We start from the raw sequence: 10,852 nt of genomic DNA, 5'->3' as shown, positions 1-10,852 counted from the left end.
TTATCTAAGATGTAATTAACTATAGGGGCTTGCCCCTATAGGAAGCTTTTCCCGAACCCAGCATAATATAAACCCTATTTAATTCCTTATATTAAATAGGGGAATTTGTCGGCCAATATATTGGTTCCGCAGATCAAATTGATGTCATGACTTTCTCTAGTTTATTTGATCGAGCCTCACCCTCAATTCTTGTATTCATCCTTGGGGATAGATACAGAATTTGAGGTAAAGTGCTCTTCTATTTAAACTATGAAAATTATGGGGCCAGTTTGACTTAATCTTTTTCAAAACTAAATTTTTTTTAACGTCCTTCCGAAGCGGGCAACGGGATTCCAATTCCGATGACCGACAGCTTCTTACGGGCAAACTCCATACCAAAAATAGTGCCGACAACTTCCTAAAATAATCCCACCATCCTAAGCCACCAGAGTTCACTGCCTAAGCTCAATTTTGGAGCTCAAAATCAGGACATATTTCACCACAATTTCACACTCAATCAAAACTAAATTCCTTGCACCCACACAATCTCCACACCAAACAAATAAGAACCCCCACAAAAGCCCCATCACCAGACCACCCAAGCATAGACTTTGATCAACACCCCAAATCGGCCTCAATCAATTTCATACTAAGGAATTTCACCACAGCTTCATCTGGGAGCTCTGTAGACTCAACTCAAGCTTCCGGAAGCACTCAATCAAGGCCACACCTTTTGGGAAAAGGTAAATAATTCTTCCCTCAAACTGAGCCTATTTTGATTCTCCATGCTTGTAGACTTGATTTGGGATTCGATTAATCTTATAGATGTGTTCTCCTAGTCTAGACACGTCTATAGAAACAAACCCGAAGAGATTTGGTTGAGTATCAAGAGAGATATTAGGCTTAGAAGGTGGATGTTTCACGGGTTGGGAGACTTGAGGATGATGAACGGATGTTGTCCGATCGTGCTTGTATCGTTTGGATGGCTGAGATCATGTCGAATGAGATTTTGGTGCGTGAACAGAGGGCTGAGTTAGCACTGACTTAAATGGAGATGTTGAACTAGAAGAAACCGCGTTGAGGCTTCAGAGATGTTGAGGATTGTGTGGCATCGCGTGGTTTAAATTGAAAAATATGGATTTTTTCGATTTATTTAAATATCAGAACATCAAAAATCCATATCTTTTTATAGAAAAATCATAAAAATAAAAAAAAATACCCTCATGCTCAGTGAACAGAGGAAAATAATGTAGAAATGTTTTCATGTCTATTTGATGCATGTGTGATTTTTAAATAATTAAATAGTGTATTCCTTATTTTTATTCTTCATTTGCATGTACATTTCACCATGACTTGATTTTGAGGCCTTGGCTCTCTCTGTCATGAGGGATCTTCCCTGATTTTTCCAAGATCAGGGGAGATCTCTAGGCAGAGATATCTATGTTTCAAGTATCTCATTTTTGTTTTGGTAAAATTATTATAATACTTAAAATATTAATTCGAAAAATACAAAACTTCTTTTGGTAGGTTCATTATGGTCAGAGCGCCATAGGAAAAAATATAAAGTTGGTTTAACTCATTAAGAATAACCCTAATTATCACCAACCCCTAAAAATGAAAGAAAATTAAATTTGAATAATTATAAATGTAAATGATATAAAAATCATTCTCCTCTATAATTTAATGTTAGAGGAGCTCCCCATAAAAATGAATTAATTAAGTGAAATTGAATTTTTGGCACTAAAATAACTATAAAAATTAAAATGCAATTAAAAGAATTGCCAAATTGGTTTTGGGAGCTCCTTATGACCAGAAAAACCTAAGAAAAATAAACGTGTAATTAAAATATATATTTCATTTTTAAGCCATTTTTAAATATTTAAATAATTTAAAATTAATTAAAAATTATAAAAATAGCAAAATTGTAAAAACACACTAAAATGTCACATTTGGCTTCTTGATCACCTGGGCCAATTCAAATAATTCTCCTAATTTTCTTAATCAAGATATTAATTTTTAGGGACTTAAAATGAATTTTCTTTAATTTTTCACTAAAATAAATCTAATAATTAAGATATAAACTACAAAAATATGAAATTTGTTTCTCTAGGTTTTGAGGACCTAGAGAGATTTAAGAAAATTATAAAATTTTATTTTTCACTTAAATAATATTTTTTATTTAATTAATACTAAAAAACAAACAACTAATTCTAAAAATTAAATTAAACACCTAAAAATCATAAAAATTTGTCCAAGTGGTCCTCTAACCTACGTGAATCTCCAGTATTTTGCTTACGGACAGAGGTTTTGTTTTGGTTGAGTTATTAAATTTTCTTTAAAAATCTTTTTTTTTTGCATTAAAATAATTATAAAATTAAACAAATTGAGAAAAATCACATTCTTTCCTCTAATGTTTTAATTAACATATAAGTGGGGTAGCATAAAAATTTTAAAGTCATTTAAGTTTAATTTAATGAATTATAAGATGTTAAGACCCTAAGGGCAAAATGGTAATTTTAAGATTTAACCCTTAATTAATATTTTGGCCCAACCAAAGGGTAAATGGGTAATAAATGATCATAATTGACATGTTTAGATGATTGAAATATAAAAGGAATAAATGGTAGTAACCAATCTCACTTTGGTATCATTAAGAATAAATTTATAATTTCTTAAATTGATGAAATTCGTAAGAGTAGTTAAATAAGAGGATATTGAGGTTGGGGGTTTGACTTTGGAAGAGCATAACCCACAATTTAAAACCCCAATTAATGAATTTAAAATGATTTATGATTCCTGATAAGGCTTAAAAGTATAAATATTTAATTTTTTCTAAAAATTACAAATCTACCCATTAAGTTTTAAGGGCTTAGTGGTGAATTAGAATTGATCAAAATATTATCTAATAAGGTTTAGAAAATGACTTATAAATAACTTGAAACCTTTTTTAAAAAACACTACAAGCTTATCTTTGAAAATCAAACCGACTAAGTTTCTTAATTAAGCCAAATTGCCCCTAAGGGCCTTTTCCTGTATAATTCGTAAGCGAAACATCAAATGATAATTACCCCACTTAAAGGGATAATCAAAACATCTTATTCATTAAGCATAAGGGTACGAATTGGGTGAACCACATAACAACATAATAAGACCAAAATGAACTCGAGATGATCTGAGGGACTGTGAAATGTCTAGGGCATCACTCAAGACCTTTTCATGATCTTTTGGGAGTATCGGAGGACACTTAAACATATTATGATTTTCTTGATGGAATCATCCCCACAAATGAACAAATTGGACCCCCCAGGGTATGACATAGGGTTTGGCAGACACACCTCAAATATGTACTCTCTGCTTTTCCTACAAGCATGTTTTAATTCTTGCAAAATTATAAATATGCATTGCAAATACTGACCTTTTAGGTGGAGGAACGGGAAGAATCGACAGGTATGCTTTTAAGTTATTGCATTGCAATTTACTTTTATTTACCTTTCTATACCTCTCATTTCCTACCTATAAACTTGCATGTAAAACAACAATGTCATCCTACATGTTAAAAATGAAACTTTTAGGATAGCCACAAAACTGAAACCATAACTAAAATTAAGGAATCAAACCAAAGATAATATCCACCGCCAGAACAGTCAAAATAAAAGACAACTCAAAATTTAATCACAAATAAAACAAAAAAAATTGCAACTAAATTTAAATGCCTCTATCAAATGATCGAAAATCCCTTGAAGAAGGTAACCTACGGTTGCTAACAAGCTAACATGCTAACAAGATTTCCCACTGTCTAAATGAAAGTATGGAACTCATTGAGTTGAGTTTAGTAAATTCATTTAGACTAAGTGAATCCGAAGAAAATAGTGGTGCAGAAACGAGGGAATCGTGAGATCTTAACCGGTGTCACTCTAATCAACTTTAACACCCCCCATAATTATTAAATTTAACTTGTCATTTAAACCTTTAAACCTTTAGAACATAGGACTGCTTCTTCACCGAGTAGCCTGGAGCTAACTTTTTGGGCAACCTTCCAAAACAGCACGAGGATCTACAATAGCACGGGGATCTACAACAACACGAGAATCTTCAACAACACATCTTTCCTTAGATATTAAACAGGCCATAGGAATTCTAGGTTATCCACCTAGTGTGACATAAAGCCTCAACTTTTTATTTTGGCCTTTGATGGCTCTGCTATGCAATGTAAGTTCTAACTCGCCCTATGATTCTGGGGTTGACGTTTGTCACAACATAAAGCCTCACATATTTCAGGCTATTTCTGTGATCTTTCATATGACTGTAAGTCTTAATTAATAAAATTTGCAGAATGAAACATTTGAATAATTTCTTCTCGAAATTAAAGCCAAACCACAACATAGGTTGGGAGGTCCCTGATGTGGGCTTAGATTTAGTGTGTAAATTTTGTAAATATTTTTCAATATTACAAAATTACACACGGCAGATATATAATAAATATGTAATATAATCCCAACAAAAATACCTTTTATGAAAATGGTTTATCTTTTAAAACTCTTTTTAAACTGTTAAATCCCTGTTAAAATTAACGCAAGTATATGTATCGCTCAAGTAATAAAGGTCTCTAAAGGAGTCCTAGATATCGCTCCAATGGGGAAGTTGGAAAATAATTTAAATACGTTTTTGAAATTATTTTATAATTAAAAAAAAGAAAAATAAAAGTGAAGTGTGAAGTTTGAATATTAACAACTAAGGAATATTAACATGAAGTTTGAATATTAACAACTAAGGTAAATGCTATATAAAATGCAGTTGAAAAATAAAGTTAACTAACTAAGAACTAACTTTCAAAAGAAAAATTACGAAAACTAAACAAAATTTTTGTTTTAATGGAAAGTTCAAATTTAAGAAAACATCCTTCCCTTTACAATGAGTATATGAATTGTGAAGAAATTGAAATCATTTGAAAATATATATATAAATTATTTTGTGCCAAATAGTAGCAATCATATTCTTTACCCTCTTCCGAGTGTTATAAGGAATATTAACTAATCCAGAGTTTGGTCCCTAATTCTGTGGTTAGACTAAGAGGATACCGGCTGCCACTCCAAATCTCCCACTACTCCCTCACCTGAGGGATAACAATCTCACATCAATTTCCAATCAATTAGACCAAATTGAAGATTTTAATTTGTCATCTTAAAATCTCCAATTCAGCATCCAACCAAGTATATTTTCCTATTTATTTGCACCAAATCCCATGGATGGCATACTCTCCCATAAAATTAAATGTTACTCTCCCTATGTTGTAAAAATCATATCCCTTTTTAGAACATATGTTTCTCAACAAGTTTTAATATTTTAATTAGTCAGATCAAAAAGTAAATGAAGATCGGAGTTTAAATCACCAAAAATTATTAACATTTAAAACCGTAGAAAATAAAATCAATCCTTCACAAAACCATATCTCAAAGTAGGGAGAAGGATAAAGAAGACTACTTAGAATTCATGAGAAGGATACAATAAAACACGGATTTCATATATAAAAAGAAGTTTACAAAATGAAAGAAATAAAAGACACAACTTGTCTCACAATCCTTCCTAAACAAATCCCTAAAAGTTCTCTCCAAGCCTTTCTCTCTTTACAATCCCACTCAATTCTCTCTTAGAAGTGTAATGAAGAAAAAATCTCTTACCTTCCCTCTCCTCTTACAACCCTAGAAGAAAATCTCCTCTTCTTTCCTCTTGCCTCTCACGCCAACTTTCTCTCTCTCCCTTTCTCGTCCCTCTCTAAGCCCCCTTGAAGTTTTCTCTTTTATTTTTAGGCTGCCTCCTTTGAAAAGAATTCTAAATTCTCTCTAAAAGTCAACTCTTTTGAATTCAAAAGATATGTCATTTGATCCAAGAGACATATCCCTTCATAAAAGAATCTTTTAAAGTGTCTAGATGCATTGAATTACTCCAATAGGTGTGTAGAACAAGTGTCCCTTTGAAAATTCGTGAAAAATTCATCTTGAATCACCTTAATTTGTAAAAAATCATCTCTGACGTATCATGCGCCAATCTGGTGCATCATGTGCCAGTTCTCTGTCAAAAGGCGCATGATGTACCATATGATGCATTATACACTAGAATCCCAAAATTCGTTGTTTTGGCTCCAAATTTTGTGTTTTTTGCCATTTTTGCTCCAAATACCTAAAAATGATATATCTGCAACAAAAATATGAAAATAACCTTCTTTAAAGTGCAATATCACCAAAAATAAGCATAAAATATGTAAAGTGAAGCTCTTACCAAGAAAAGATGAAATCTATGGTTTTTAGCCTCTGAATCCTTCTATTTTGCCGATAATGTGATGCCCTAGACCAAGGTCTTGAGGTAGAAGATGACTTAAGCAGTGAAAATGGAGTTTATCCGTGTGATTTCACGATTATCTAGGCTATATGGTGTGTTCGGACCTTTGGTGCATCATGTGCCAATCTGGCGCATCATACGCCAAGGCTCTGTAAATTGGTGCATCATGCGCCAGAGCATAAATCCACCATATTTCAATTTTTGTGGAAATCTGCTCCGTACCACTTTAAGTCAATTTCTATTTGACTCAAATAAACCTTTCTAAGCATAAATAAACATAACACTAACACCAAAATTTAACAAATAACACAAAACTCACATTTATAAATAAAATCCGCGCTATTACAAACTAACATTTTTCAAGCCAACAAATATCAAATTTTGTGCTCTAAAGCAAACGAACATCCTAACACTAAAATCTAAACATCAAAATTCAAAACATAAACATAGATAGTGTTCAGAAATCCAAAGGAAATGCAATCTAACACAATAAAATAACTAAAACAAATAATACTGAACAGAAGTTCCATGCATAAATTATGTTTAAACATCTTCTTCACTATCATCCTCCTGGATATCTTCCATAGATTGGTAGTGCACATACAAGTTGTAGAATGGTCAAAATTGAAAATCATCAGTTGAATTTTCCTCCTCAATCCAAGAATGTTTCTTGAACATACGTACCAAACAATCTTCAATACGCCAGTATGTACAAAATGTTCCTTTAATCTTTAATCCAGATGATCCAGCATTTCATTAATATTCTTAATCACATGCATGAGATTCTGAACTTCTTTTTCAATCTTCTTGATCTTCTTCAAAAGTGCACTCGAGTTGTATTAGGGCTGAACAGGTGATGAATTCTGAGATTCTTGATCCATCAACACATTCATATCATTTTCATCTTCCATTCCAATACAGTTGTAATAGACTTATGGATCCATCAGCTTCTAAGGAAGAAACACTTTTTCCCAACTTTCATAAGGTACTTGAGATTTACTACATAGTAGAAGAATAGTGGATGGATTCCAAGTCCAGTTGCAGATCCATTGAAAATCAAACCCAAAATCGATTTCAAGATAATAGCGCAAACATCAATAGGTTTTCTAGTTTGAATACAGTAGTTCAGAATGACACTCTTCATAATTATCTTACTAATTTTCATGGTAGGCAATAATTTCGATGCAACGAAGGAGTGTCAGGCTTTTGAAACTGGATTTAAAAATAATGAGGAAAACTTATATTTACATCATCTCTAGTCTCCCAATTTGAATCTTCATCCATAAGGTAGCTGTAGAGTTCATTCATATTATCTCTCGTAGTGGTACAATTTGCATAATGACAGATAAACACATTCTCAATCATAAATATCTTGTTTATTCTTAGAGGAGTGAACTGCACAAACCTGCCTCACACGTAGATCACTCCTTGGTTGACCTCATGAAGATTTGCATAAAATTCTTTTACTACGGGAACAACAATAGCATCAGCAAAGCACTTCCTAGAGCCTCTGCACAATAGTCTCTTCCACTCGAGTATTCGGCATGTTGAATCCTTGATTTACAAATCTCTTTTCTTTGATAAGCCTCTTCTTCACTAGAACTCGATCATGTAACTTTTGCGTATCAAAACTAACGAACTTTCTCCGGTTGAAAATTCCAAATCTAGTGGATTTTTTAGAGTGGGAAACCATAACATTTGAAAAACGGTGACTCTTCCTTTTTTTCCCCCCTAAAATATGTTTTGGAGTCGATTTTTAGGAGTTATATGGAGAAGAAACCACCAAAAACTGTCATTTGACACGTTTTAATCATTTTCAATATTGCGGCGCATCATGCACCAAATCTAATGCATCATGTGCTTGCTCTCTGGAATTCGGCACATCATGCGCCGGTTCCAAAAACTTGGCCGTTCCGATTTGGATCCATTAAATTCTTAAATTTTTTTTATAAAATTATGCAAATAAAGAAATTTCTAAATTATTTATCAAATACACATACTACATAAAAACTTAAACATAAATATATTTGAAATATTTTAAAGAAAACAAACTCAAAAGCAAACTAAACAACGATAAATATGGGTTACCTCCCAAAAAGTGCTTGGTTTAATGTCGTCAGCCCGACATTCCTAGTCTTATTCTGGTTGACCCAACATTACAGTCTCTTTAAGAGCTAGTCTTTGTCCATCAAAATACGATTTCAATCTGTGCCCATTCACTTTAAATATTCTTTAAATATTCTTCTAAATATTCTTCCAGTCTTGGGGTCTTCAATATTCACTGCCCCATAGGAATAGACTTTTATTACTCTGAATGGCCCTTTCCACCTAGACTTCAATTTTCCAGGAAATAATTTCAAGCTTGCATTATATAATAAAACTTCCTATTCAGGTTCAACTTCTCTTTTTATTATCTTTTGATCATGTCATTCTTTCATCTTTTCCTTATAATCCTAGCATTATCATAAGATTTATTCCTAATTTCCTCAAGCTCATTTAATTGCAATAATCTTTTCTCACCAGCATCATTCAAATTGAAATTGAATTCTTTTATCACCCATTAAGCTTTATGCTCCAATTCAACTGGCAAGTGACAAGTCTTCCCACAAATTAATTTATATGAGGACATTCCTATAGGTGTATTATAGGTTATTCTGTATGCCCATAACGCAGTACTAATCTCATAAGTCAATCCATTTTATTAGGATTAACACTCTTTTCCAAAATTCTCTTAATTTCATGATGAGATACTTTTGTTAAACCACTGGTCTGCGGATGGTAAACAGTTGTGATTTTATGCATTATATTATATTTTTCCACCAATCTTGCAATTGTTGCATTTCTAAAATGAGATCCTCCATCGGTAATGATTACTCTCGGCAGTCCATATCTAGTAAAAATATTTTTAATTGAAAATTTTGAAACAGACCGAGCATCACATCGAGGTAAAGAGATTGCTTCAATCCATTTAGAAACATAATCCACTGCAATCAATATAAAAATATTTTTAAATGAAGGTATAAATGGTCCTATAAAATCCAATTCCCATGCATAAAAAATTTCAATTTCCAAATTAAATATTAGAGGCAAGTATCGCCCAAGTAATATAGGGCTCTAATGAAGTCCTAGATATAGATCCCACAAGAAAGCTGGAAATATATATAAGCTAGTTATTTATATTATATTATAATATAAAAACAAAGTGAAGTGCTAAGTTTGAAATTAAACAACTTAAGTGAAATGCTACTAACTATGCAAATGTACGACTATAACAAGTAAATTAAACTAAATGTTAAACTTTCAAAAGTAAATTGTTGAAATAAAATAAAGGTTTTTGTTGACAAAAAGTTCAAGTATGAGAAACATCCTTCTCCTTTACAATGAAAATATGGCTTGTGAAGAAATTTGTAAAATATTTTTAAAAATTGTTTTGTGCCAAATAGGAGAAATCTTATTCTCTACGCTCTTTCGAGCACTATAAAGAACATTGAGTAATCTAAAGTTTGGTCCTTAATTTCGTGCTTAGGCTGGGAGGATATCGGCTGTCACTCTAGAGCTCCCACTATTCCCTCCCCTAAGGGCTAACATTCTTGCATTAGTTTCTAATCAACTGAACAAAATTTGGGATTTTAATCTGTCACCTTAAAATCTTCTAATTGCATATCCATCAAAGTATATTTCCCTATTTATTTGCACGCAATCCCATGAATGAAATACTCTCCCATGAAATTAAATGTGATTCTCCCTTTATTGTAGAAATTATATCCCCTTTCAGAACATATAATTCTCAACACATTTTAACAATTCAAATGGTCAAATAGAAAAGTAAATGAAGATCGGAGTTCAAATCATCACAAATTATCGACATTTAAAACCGTAGAAAATAAAATCAATTCTTCACAAAATCATTTCTTCAAAATAGGGAGAAGGGTAAAGAAGACTACTCAGAATTCATGAGAAAGATATGATAAAACATGGATTTTATATGAAAACAAGTTTACAAACAAAAGAAATAAAAAATACAACTTATCTCACAATCCTTCCCAAGCAAATCCCTAGAAGTTCTCTCCAAGCATTTTACTCTTTACAATCTCTCTCAATTCTCTCTTAGAAGTGTAATGAAGAAGAAAGCTTTCACTTTCTCTCTCCTTTTACAACCCTAGAAGAAAATCTCCTCCTTTCTCTCTCTAACTTTTTGTCCCCCCTCTTGTAGTCTCTCTAGAGGTTCTCTTTTTTGGCTGGTTCTCTCTTCTCCAAAGAATCTCAATTCCTTCTAAAATTCAAAATTCAAAACTTTGAATTTCAAAAGATGTGCCTCCAAGATCTAAGAGTCAAATCCTTTTTCCAAGGGTCAACTCCCTTCAAATTAGAACCTTCCAAAGTGTCTAGATGCATTGAATCACTCCATGGGATATTTAGAACAAGTGTCCCTTTAAAAATTCATGCAAAATTCATCTCAAACCACCTTAATTTAAAAAAGTCACGTCTATTCCTTTTTTCTTCTATTTTTTTCGCATCATGCGCCAGCGCTCTGGAT

Source organism: Phalaenopsis equestris, unplaced genomic scaffold, assembly GCF_001263595.1.
Source record: "Phalaenopsis equestris unplaced genomic scaffold, ASM126359v1 Scaffold212195, whole genome shotgun sequence".
Lineage (NCBI taxonomy): Eukaryota > Viridiplantae > Streptophyta > Magnoliopsida > Asparagales > Orchidaceae > Phalaenopsis > Phalaenopsis equestris.
Note: the sequence above shows the minus strand (reverse complement) of the source record.